At 35.0% G+C, this 12,770-nt stretch overlaps 1 protein-coding gene across 2 annotated transcripts in view; it reads right to left on the bottom strand.

Moving 5' to 3' along the window:
- Positions 1-12,770, bottom strand: part of LOC110446471 — a 127,551-nt gene that overhangs the window by 27,754 nt on the left and 87,027 nt on the right. The window lies entirely within an intron of this gene.

Raw genomic sequence — 12,770 nt, 5'->3', positions numbered from 1 at the left:
GTGGGTCATTTATTATGACAATAGTTGACCGTAGAGTGGGTCATTTATTATGACAATAGTTGACCGTAGAGTGGGTCATTTATTATGACCATAGTTAACCGTAGAGTGGGTCATTTATTATGACCATAGTTGACCGCAGTGTGGGTCATTTATTATGACAATAGTTGACCGCAGTGCGGGTCATTTATTATGACCATAGTTGACCGTAGTGGGGGGCATTTATTATGACAATAGTTGACCGTAGTGTGGGTCATTTATTATGCCCATATAGTTAACCGTAGTGTGGGTCATTTATTATGACAATAGTTAACCGTAGTGTGGGTCATTTATTATGACCATATAGTTAACCGTAGTGTGGGTCATTTATTATGACAATATAGTTAACCGTAGTGTGGGTCATTTATTATGACAATATAGTTAACCGTAGTGTGGGTCATTTATTATGACCATATAGTTAACCGTAGTGTGGGTCATTTATTATGACAATAGTTAACCGTAGTGTGGGTCATTTATTATGACAATAGTTGACCGCAGTGCGGGTCATTTATTATGACCATAGTTGACCGTAGTATGGGTCATTTATTATGACCATAGTTGACCGTAGAGTGGGTCATTTATTATGACCATAGTTAACCGTCGTGTCGGTCATTTATTATGACCATAGTTGACCGTAGTATGGGTCATTTATTATGACCATATAGTTAACCGTAGTGTGGGTCATTTCTTATGACAATAGTTGACCGTAGAGTGGGTCATTTATTATGACCATAGTTAACCGTCGTGTCGGTCATTTATTATGACCATAGTTGACCGTAGAGTGGGTCATTTATTATGACAATAGTTGACCGTATTGTGGGTCATTTATTATGACAATAGTTGACCGTAGTTTGGGTCATTTATTATGACCATAGTTGACCGTAGAGTGGGTCATTTATTATGACAATAGTTGACCGTAGGGTGGGTCATTTATTATGACAATAGTTGACCGCAGTGCGGGTCATTTATTATGACCATAGTTGACCGTAGAGTGGGTCATTTATTATGACCATAGTTAACCGTAGTGGGGGGCATTTATTATGACCATAGTTGACTGTAGTGTGGGTCATTTATTATGACCATAGTTGACTGTAGTAGACCCTAGGCGACCTTAGTTAATTTGATGAGACATAGTTCAACGTAGTTTGAACTTCAAGAAACCCCTGATTTGAAGTAGGTTCACAGTACTGTTAAGTATGGTTAACTAGGGTCAACTAGGGTTAGGTAATGTTAAGTTTATAACTACATTGAACTATGTCTAAAAACGACCCTACGGTTAAGTAATGTTAAGTTTATAATTACTTTGAATAAGGTCTAACAACGTTTAATGCGTTTAACTAAGGTCACCTACGGTCTACTACAGTCAACTACGGTCATCCCCCACTACGGTCAACTACGTGCGTGACCGATAGATGTGACCGCGGCTTTATATTTATTGCTGATGTTACGTCGATGTATTGCTGATGTGACATCATACAACTGTTATGATCAGGGAATTTTCTCGTCTCAACGGACAACCCAATCTCACATTGGGAAATTTGTGGTAAGAAAAAAGAACTAGCCTAGCTGCTCTTGCCCTAAGATAATGGTAATTGTTTTCACTGTCATTGTTTTCACTGTGATGTCAAAGGTACAAATATGTCTGCCAAGACGATGGAGAGTAACAATGTATCACTTTACTGCTCAACTGCACAATCTGTTGGATTGGAATGATTTAAGGTGATTATTGATTTATTTCAGAAAAGTCTGAAATTTATAATGACAGTCTTGTATTTGCTGACACTTTGACAATATAAGTTGCCAGAATTGAAAGATGTTAACTTTAAAACTGAATAAAATGATCTTGTAGGTATTAATAATACCCAAGGATAATTTGCTATATTCCGGACTTAATAACCATGATTATGTCGAAGTAAGATGTCTGCAACTTGATTCGAATCAAATGATCTTATATTCAGTAACAATTCATTAGTCTTAATTATCCGGAAAATAAAAACCAATTATGTTGTTTAGTAGGTTGGTAATAATGTACATTATGAATGTGTATCTTATGCCAAGTTCATCTAGCCTGATGGAAGAGTTGGCTAGAATATCATCCGGGAAAATGCTGTCAATGATCACCATGCTATTTTCTGCCAAATATTACTAAGAATTTTCAATTAATTATAACCTATCAGCAAGTCTACAAGATATTATCATAAAATCTGTCTTGACTATTTTCTTGTGTAATCGTAAATAATTTGCAGGCATTTAAGAGTAATGGAGAAACGTACCAGAACAAAATAAACACATCCCACGCGATCATCTGATGTTTACTGAATGTAGGAAAAAATTACCGACACATTTTTCACTTTAGATTCTCGATCATTATCATAACTTACTTCCCAAGACAGTTACAGTATATTAGTGTAAGGCAAAATGAAACCCATGTCTCCTGATTTCAATCCGAGACCGGATGTGTGAGTTCAGATTAATATGTCTTACCGAAAATTACCATAACATGTAGATAACATATTTCCTTAATGATCTATAATACAATCTTGACGACAGATGTAAAGTTTTCCTGTGATAAGCCTTATATATGCTTGGTTATAATCAAGTTCACTCCTTGTTAAACAGATAATACAGGTGAAAGTCACATCTGATATCAAGGACTTTCGGAATATACAGTTCACATTTGGGACTATAAACTAATGGAAATATAGGATCTCATTTGTATGGATTAAGGTCTTCTTCCAGGAGGGAAGACAGGATTTTTAAAATCCTTTGGGGTTTTTGTGGCTACACAGAATTCCAGGAGTAGGTTCAGTCAATATGTCTTTAAATTATAGTTATGATAGTAACCGCCACTAATAACATGAAATGTTGACTTCTATTATAATAACAGCTCGTGTTATGACCACATGTCCACTCTATTGCAATTCCTTTTTCTCTATTCCTTGGGTGGTCTTGGAAAGATACCTGTCTTTTACATAATGACTACTCATTTATCTATCTAGGACATTCTAGGTGGATTATATATAGCCTTGAAATATATCCAAACATCCAATATCTAGAATCTCTGATGTCAGAAAATGTCATAGAATATTTTTTTCTACTGAGAAAATCCAATTAACTATCGGAAATCAATAAAAAATATATGATGTATTAATAATTAATAGCATTTCATAGACATATATTTCAATCTCCAGAACTCTAAACTGCTGAATTCACTCCGGGCCGTGGAGGCCAAGTGGTTAGGCTTCTGACCATCTATGATAACTATCCCTCCACCACTGGGTCCTGGGCTCAAGGTCTACGTGAGGCAGTTGCCAGGTACTGGCTGCAGGTTGGCGTTTTTTTCCGGGAACTCCTGTTTCCATCCACCACCAAAACCTAATGCATCCTTACATACACAAACAAACGAACCTGCTAAATCCACAATTTGTATATGTTGCATTAAAGCCTCCAGATCCCTTTCAACTCTTTGTCTTATAATTAAATATAACAGAACCACACAAAACAGAAGGATTTCAATATGCAAATGAAGGTAGAAATTAACGCCATCTTGTACATTACGAGTGGCGTACATGGTAAGTATACAAATTGCGAGTGGCGTACATGGTAAGTATACAAATTGCTGGGTGACATGCCAGAGCACTGGCAGTGCCTGTACTATACAAGGTCAGGTGAGCTTATACACACAGAGCCACCTTGTCTGCACGATATCACGATGGAAATTTATCTCAAGCACCAATCACCAGGACACTTTTCATCTTTCTGATTGGTGGTTTACAAAACAGCATGATGACCTATTTTTCATACTATTTTAATGAAATCAAGCAATTCCCAATTTCTTTCATGCATAGTTTTTATAATTTGGGAGTTATGAAAAATTCATTTGATAAATTAATGCAGAGCCTATCAGTGGCTAAATTACATCGGAAATTGTAGAATGTTCTGTTAGGAATGACGACGGAGCCATTACGAATTATGCAATATCAATGAGTATGCCTTTGCAAGCTATGCAATTTGCACTAAAACCATGATAAAGCAAAAATTTCAAAACTAGGATAGAGCTAAACATGATTTTGTCCAAGTTATCTCCCCTTATTTTTGAAATAAAACCCTTATCTATTTATCCATATATCAGACACATTTATGCAGTCGTTTTTGCTATAATAAAGCTTCAACTGTCATGCACATCTGCAACCTGCATCCATATTGTATTTTATAAGTAAAATAAAAACAAACATTTTGATTGACAGATATGCTTTGCTACGGCGGCTTTGATTGGTTAAACTGATTTATACAACTTCTATAACAATGTTCCCTATACATGATAAAATTATACACACTCCTTCGATATTCTTTGCTGTGCGATGACTTAAAACCTTCAAACTTTCACCGACTCCTTGTGGACAGTTTATCAAACTTTCACCGACTCCTTGTGGACAGTTTATCAAACTTTCACCGACTCCTTGTGGACAGTTTATCAAACTTTCACCGACTGCATGATCACTAACACATACTTCTATTCATATTTTATAGTGTTTTTTTTATTTGAATGGATTTGATTGGTTGCTATGTGTCACTTTTAGCCAATTAGAGTTCACATTATATATACAGTTTGTAACCAATGGAGATAACATCATGACCTAAAGAGCAGCAATGATGACAGAAGGGGAAAGGTTTTAACAGGTCTCTTTTATCATCAAAGACATTTATTATTTACAGAATATTTACAAATGAAACAGAAACATTGACATGCATAGAGCCTAAGTCAAAACACCTACACCTTATTATCCTACAAACATTACAAAACTGGCTAACAGTTTTCCTCTCCATCATTAAATTAATATGATTACCAAAAAGAATTTGTTACTCTCAATTTTCAACCTTTCCAAAAAAAATTCGTTTATCTACATTGCAAAGCACAAATTACTGTAAACGTCACCAAATTAAGACACAGTCATGCGCTAAGTGTATCACCGAGATATTTTTCTAGATTCTGTTTACTTAATAATAGTAACACAGTATTGCAGCCAAAGTCAAGATCTACAGAAAATGTCTAAACATCCATGGCGTAGCTCTGCTGTCACATGTTAGGACTTGCAGAGATTCAAATTCATTACTGGAGTGCCGCTACAAGACCATGGGCTATAGGCATTTAATTGTGGTGAGAAAATCTTCCTTGATAGAAAGATCTCTTCCTAATTATCGTTACAACCAATATAACGGCACTGAAATTGCTTCAGAGAATTAGGGGATCCTGTTAGTAACACAATGTTGATTATTCCGTGAAATGAAGAGTAATTTACCTCCACAGCGTTGACCAATTGTTTCCCCCCTAGTGATGACGTAATTGTTAGATGGAGGAAGGAAACTAAAAACTGCCTGAGGACATATAGACTGTTATATTTTATTCTAATAATTGTCAATGAAAGCTCATCAGACGAAATTCAATATCACGTTTCTGGTGCCCTAGCAAATTCAATGTATAGATATGATTTACGAATATTTCAGCTCATTCCAGAATTTTCCTTCCATTAAGTTTTTCCTTCAGTCATTAGCAAAACCGGTTGGTTTGTGACAAACTCGTTTGTCTAATATGAACTATTTTTGGAAATAATTTGAGATAATTTTAGGCAGCAAGCTGTCTTGAAACAGCGTTTATTTGACTGAAGAGGTGATTTCGCAAAATGAATGAAACATTATTCCATAACAATTTCAAACAGCAAGAGTATTATTTTCTTTAAAAAAAAAAAGGATTGAAAGAAACAATCAAAAACAACTGAAATTTTAACTTGCAATATTCAAGTCCTTAGAATCGAAGTCATTGGTATGAACAGTGTTTTAGAAACAGACTGTAATGCCACCTATTCCATAAAATCTACTAAATATTTAATATTATCAAGACAATTTTAAATTAAACTAAATGACTTCAGGCCATATGGCATGCAGCTATGAAATATTCAGCTGGTTTTTTTTCTCCCAGAAGGCCCATTTTCCCAGGTTCCTCACTATAATTACCAATTCCATCGAAGACATGCTCTGATCATTCTTACAGTGCATTCACTCTCGTATAACTTGCCTGATGATGTCATTGTCCAAAATATTTGTCCAGAAAAAGTTCACAACAGACAAGTAACTGATGGAAGGGTGATGCACCACATTATTAGCACACAGGCAGGTGTGCCAGGTGAGCTAAAATTGAATTATTTTAGAGAATTTTATCTAAATGAAACTCGTACAGTATAAAGTTAGTTGCATCAAAATGATACTCAAATCATTATGATAACTAAGTTTACCAATTCCTTTACTTTTCAGACATATATAAAGACAGAATGAAATCATCAAACAGTTATTATCATCATAATTACCAATGAAGTTTGTTGAAATTAATAGGTAGCTAAGCATTGTCACAAGAAGGTACAATGCATATATATCTGATGAAGATCATAGCATGACTTTGAAGATAATCAAATAAATGTGATAAAGACTATAGTATGCCTTTTGAGATGGTGAGATAAATCGGATAAAGACTATAGTATGCCTTTTGAGATGGTGAGATAAATCTGATAAAGACTATATTATGCCTTTAAAGATAGCAAGATAAATCTGATAAAGACTATAGTATACCTTTTAAGATGGTGAGATAAATCTGATAAAGCGTACAGCATGCATTTAAAAGATTTCAAGGCGTATTTGATATAGACTATAGAAAGTCTTTAAAGATGACAAGACTTTAATACTAGAATGACTATAACATATATAGTACAGCAAATCTGATAAAGACTACAAGAGGTCTTAATTCATAAAAGATGGCAAAAGTAATATGATAGAGACGATACCAGTCTGCCTCGACAAACCTGATAAAGACTATAGCATGCCTTTAAAGATGAATCAGCCTTATCTGATAAAGACTGAAGAATGTCTTTATAAGTATGGTGAGATTATCAGTTAAAGACTATAATATACCTTTAAAGATGGCAAGACAAATATGATAAAGACTATAGCATACCTTTAACGATGGCAAGACTAATATAAAAAATGACTGTTAAAAATTGCACAACAAAGCTGACAACTACAGGGTGCCTTTATAAAGATGGCAAGACTAACCTGATACAGACTATAGCATGCGCTTTAATGATGGCAATTTAAGATTTATCTGATAAAGACTATAGCATGGCTTTACATCATGTTGATCATTGTCATCTCCGCTGAAGCCAAAAACATCTAAATAATTCATTGAATAGGTTCTCTTATCTTGTTAACAATGTCGACCATTTTCCAATTGAAAATTTGCAGTATCAATAACTCCATCATATATTACGTCGGCAAGAACAGCTGAACTTCATTCATTAGAAACAAATAAATATTCCACCAATATGTTATATTAATTAGTATCTATTAATGAGGAACAACAATTGACTTCGGACCATCAATTTGACATCAAATTCCCTCGAGCAATATGGTTCAAGTACTGGTTGCTAAATGTGAGTATCATGTTGCCACGGTGTTATTGGGACTACATCGTTAAGAGAAAGAAAAAAAAAAGAGGTCTAATAGGCCTCAGGCTGCTTTGTCATCTTCAACTCACAATGGTGATACTTGATTTTGTATCTGGACAGCTTGGGGTTAAAATATATAAAGACAAATTCTGGTTAATCCCTGTGAAGTGGCTGTATAATTTTGGGATCTCCATCGATCTGTTCAAGATAACGTCATTAATCAATCTGAGCTATTACGAAAATGGCCTATATTTCGGTTCAGAATTAGGTTAGATTTTTGTGCTTTTTCAATCAGAACAGAACTTTAGTGTCACAAAAACAAATATCAGCATCCTAATTCTATTCAGAAATTTAACTGATTTCAGATGGTAATATAATTCTGTCCATAATTACAAAAGAAAGAAAACATTATTCCAACCATTGATCATCTGGAAATCTGCTTTCAGAACATTTGAAATATTGAGGAGTTAAACAGAATATCACTGGCCATTTCTTTTCCATCAATCCTAAAATACCTTTATCTAGACAAAACCAAACTATCTCAGGAGGGCATTATAACATGGATCAACTATCGTAGAATTTACGACTGTCTGACCTAACATTATAACATGGATCAACTATCGTAGAACTTACGACTGTCTGACCTAACATATTTGATTCAAAATCACTATTCAGTGCCATTTCAGATTTTTTGACAAAATACCTTAACATCTATCATCAATGTTATATAGCGATTCTATGTTGGTATTCTATGAAAGCAGTGTAATACTTTATGCAGAATTTGAAGGCTGAAGCTAGCCTTTGCAATAACTGACTATTATTTCTCCTATGTTTTAACTCATCATTTACCAATTATCCCTATTTAAATAAGAATTCCAAAGAATGCAAAACCTTGAAAATGTTTTCGCTTCCAAGTCTTAACTCATTCACCCCTAAAGTCACATTTGAACCTTAACTACCTTATGAGTTAACATGAACATTACACAATTCCAAATTTTAAATGTTGTTTTAACTCAAAAGGTGTTACAATATACACACAATTATTATGTAATACAACCGCAGAGTGACATTTTGCCAAAATCCAGAAATGTAAAGCTACAAATATGAAATCTGCCAAGGAGGAATTTAAAAAACAGGAAATTAAATAAAACAATGACAATTGGAAACCTCAGTACAAATTATATGTACAATATAAATAGTACTAGTTGTCAGTTCACCCTCTGCTGTGTATCTGAGCTTAGTCCCGCTATCAAAATGTTGTCTCTGGCACTATAGTCTTATGCTAACAGACTGGCCCTTTAAACTGGTATCACCATTGAGCATTAAGTATGCTGGCAGAATGCTACCAAAATGTATCTGTCCATACAGCCAGCAGATCAGAGGATACAGCTATATCTAATATAGCCGACATTGAACACCTCCAAGAAAATATTACTCACACCCATAGATACCAATCTAGCGTTTAATTGCAGAAACAGACATACCAGTACATCACTTAACCCAACCATAGCATAAATTTTGTGCATGTGCAGAAATTTTGTAAATTTCAAAACGTTTTGATGACTTATCATTTACATGAGATACTGACTATTTGCACATCAACATGATGAAATTTGCATGACACTTTCAGAAGATGTGTTTACTCTCAAAGGAACGCACCAGAATTTCTGTCTCCTCTGAAACACTCAAAACGGCCTTGGCATTTGTGTCAGGTTTTTTTCTCTTTTCATTTTGTTTTCTAGGTTTTCCACACGTTAAGTTTGTTTCCTGTCTTCAAATTGCCAGAACCTAAATTCATGAAACTGGCGCTGTTATGAAATTTAAGTGCGGTTTACTTTTAAAACATTAATGTGCTATTTTTTTTTCTCTTTGGTTGAAAACACATAAACTGCATAAGAAACAGTGTGTGCTGTCAGAAAATGCATTTAAAGTGAATTGGCACTATTTGGAATTATGGCAAAGTTTGTTTTTGCAGTTTATAATAGGAAGATAAACTCGGTGGATCTGAGTAACATAGTTGCTTCAGCAACTTCCAAAGTTATCTGTTTGTGAGCTAAAAATAAAGTCGGCTCTCTATCATTTAATTCATAGGTCCATTACCAGAATATACCAGAGAGACAAGGAAGGGTTGAATTATTTCATTATCTTGTGAAACCCCCAACACTAACCAAGAATTAGGTAGAAATAAACCATACATTTGGTGGAAACAATCCGCTCAGGCTGCTTTGCTTTTGTCTACCATTAGGCTAGCATGGGGGTAATCAGAACCATCTCACTGGAAATGGACTCCCACATGTCAATCAAGATCTGTGCTGGCCCTGATTATACATTGGACCAGGATGTCTATTTATGAAATCCACATCCTTCAAATAAATACTGTCAGTGCATCTATTGCATGGAAATCCACATCCCTCAAAAACACACTGTCAGCAATCTATTGTATAAAATCTGCATCCTTGAAGTATACATTGCCAGCAATATATTACATGAAATCCACCTTTTCAAACTCTTTTCCCACGTACACATTGACAGCCATGGTAATGCCTATGTATTGTCATTTTCCCAAAGGAAATATGTCATTGTGAGATATACGGAGCAATTCATGGTCAACACCTCTCGACAAACTTTGGTTAAAAAAGTGAATGAAGGGCCATATTTCTGTATAATTTAGTGGGATATGAAGCCCAGTTCCAGTATGTGACACTCTGTCATCCCAGAGTTACTTATATACAAAAATATGTCAATTTTTAGAGAGTTCATGAAATATGCCTCGGTCAAAGCTACAAGCAATGAACAAGGGCCACAACTCTATATATAGCAGGGCACAAGACCTGGTTTTTGTACCCAACATTCTACTTTCCCATTAAGAGGTACTCGCATACAAAACTTGGTAAGTCTAGGTGACAGATTAATATCAGATATGTTTGGTGAAAGTGATGCAGGGACTTACAGACCGTCTAACTGATCGTTGGAGTACAAACCTGATAATAGTCCCCTCTAAGACTTACAAAGGACCAATAACGGGCTCTACTTACAATTACGAGGAAGATGTCATTTTATCATATCACAGCTGAATGCTCATGTGTAATTCAATAAAATCTGTGAGACATTCATAAGTATGTAGAAGGATCATAATTACAAAATATTCATGTTATATTTTTCTTGACTAGAACAATTTTTCCTAATCTAAAGACCCCACCATCCCCAAAAACAATTTTATATATTCTTTATTTTTATCTCAATGACTGCATGAATAGTTTTATTTTGCGAAAGATGTTTTTTGCTATATTTCTGATTTGAGAAAGCATGTGAAATTTGGACCTTGTGTTTTTGTTGCTGTTGCAGTTTGTGATATAATTAGTTGGTATTGTAGAATATTTAAGGTCTTGTACAAAACGTGAACTCCAGCAAATCGAGACCTTAATCTGTAAATATTTGCACATCAAAATTAAGGCTATCTTAATTGGAACTGAAACATGAATAGCGTATTGCAAATGAACACGTTTAAATTCAGATGTCTGTGAATTCATCAATATCCTTTTCGGAAATGAAAAGCGTTATCAACAACTTTGAAATAATAACCCAGTACATCTGTATGTTGATTTCACATAATTGACATGATAGAAATGATAAAAGCGTGGACCCTTCAGATCTCAGACAAAATCTCACTGAAGCTTGTCAATTGCATGTCATAGAATTGAAATCTACATCTAGTGATGGGTCACATGTGGAAGAAATTTACGGCTCCAGCGACCAAGACATTGTACACAGTGCGCCCCACATCAAGGGGGTACCGATACACATTTTATTGGTTACAAACTTAAAGCTGGAGCTGTCAGATTTCTTGTTCCCATATGTAAAAACACTATTCTAATTATCATTGAGTCCTCAGAGGTTCACACCCTTTCAATCATTTCAACACACGAGATGTTTTTCTCTCTCCCTTTTTTTGGATTAATTGACAACAGGTTGTGGGGTAGTTTACAACACAGGATGATAACAGTACATAATGGTGATGAAAACTGCTGATGATTAGCCAGACGACCTGGGAGGCAGGCAGATTCACACATTTACAAATGACTTTTTGATCCCTTTCTTTAACTCCTTCCCCGGAAGGTATGTAACTTGGATTGGCAAAAGATTGCAATGCTTGTCTATGATATAATGAATTTTTTAACACTATGAAAAAAAATTGTGTGTGCAAAATTGGCCCTGAATTGCAACACAAAGAAAGGTTAATGAATGTTGCAATTTCTCTAAGGAACATTAAGCCATCATACTTTGTCACTTGATTTTGTTTGACTTCCAAGGGCTTTTAAAAGAAATTGTGTCTTTGTAGAATTAGCCCTCTGCTGGGAAGGATTGTATCTTATAATATAAAATTAATACCACAACATTTTTCATTATTTTCTATTACATTGACAACAACAAATTGTAAGCAGTTGACAATGGAAAAATGTCCAAACAAAGCTTTCTCATCTTTTTGGTATTTTTGTGAAATGATAGAAAATATCATCATTATTCCATCCAGTAAAAAAGTCCTCAATTTCTGTAGGTATTAATAAAAAAAGCCAAAAAACTTTTGTTCAGGCTTAACTCAAGGTCACTGAAAGCCTCCTCCCAAACAGTATACCAGTATTTCATACAGCCTCCATCTTGCAAAGAAACTACGGAAACATTTCCTAGCAATATGTTGTTTCCACAATATGTTTCCTCCCAAAACTGACCAGATTTTAGATACAGATGCCATGTTATAGGGGAGGGGGGGCATGTGAACTTCCGGTAAAAACCAATAATCTGGCAGATGTCACAATAATATGCCAAAACAGTGGTGTCTGGTTCCTAGCTGCAAGTCCAATGGGTGGGTACCTAAATTCTCATGAAGGATTTGAAATTTCATCCATTTTTGTCCAAAATTACTGTTCAACCACTTCCACAAAGATATTGCTTCACTACTGAATTACTTTCACACCAAAAGTATATAAGTCCCTTCATATGCCACATGACCGGATAACTTTTGCTCTTGTAGCTTGCACCTTAGAAAGGACAGAAAATTTCCTGAACTTATATCCCAGGGGTGAGCAATTCCACTAGCCTGGCACCTAGGTAAGAAGATTTTATAACAGGGCTTGTTAGAATTATCAGTCATAGTATGAAAATTTGTCTGTGGGGCTAGTTATCTAGATATGAACTTGTACAATAATGACTTCTAAGAAATGCTATACCTCATGAAGCATTTCA

Source organism: Mizuhopecten yessoensis, unplaced genomic scaffold, assembly GCF_002113885.1.
Source record: "Mizuhopecten yessoensis strain PY_sf001 unplaced genomic scaffold, ASM211388v2 scaffold13, whole genome shotgun sequence".
Lineage (NCBI taxonomy): Eukaryota > Metazoa > Mollusca > Bivalvia > Pectinida > Pectinidae > Mizuhopecten > Mizuhopecten yessoensis.
The sequence above is the reverse complement of the archived record's forward strand: the minus strand, read 5'-3'. Positions and strand labels throughout refer to the sequence as shown.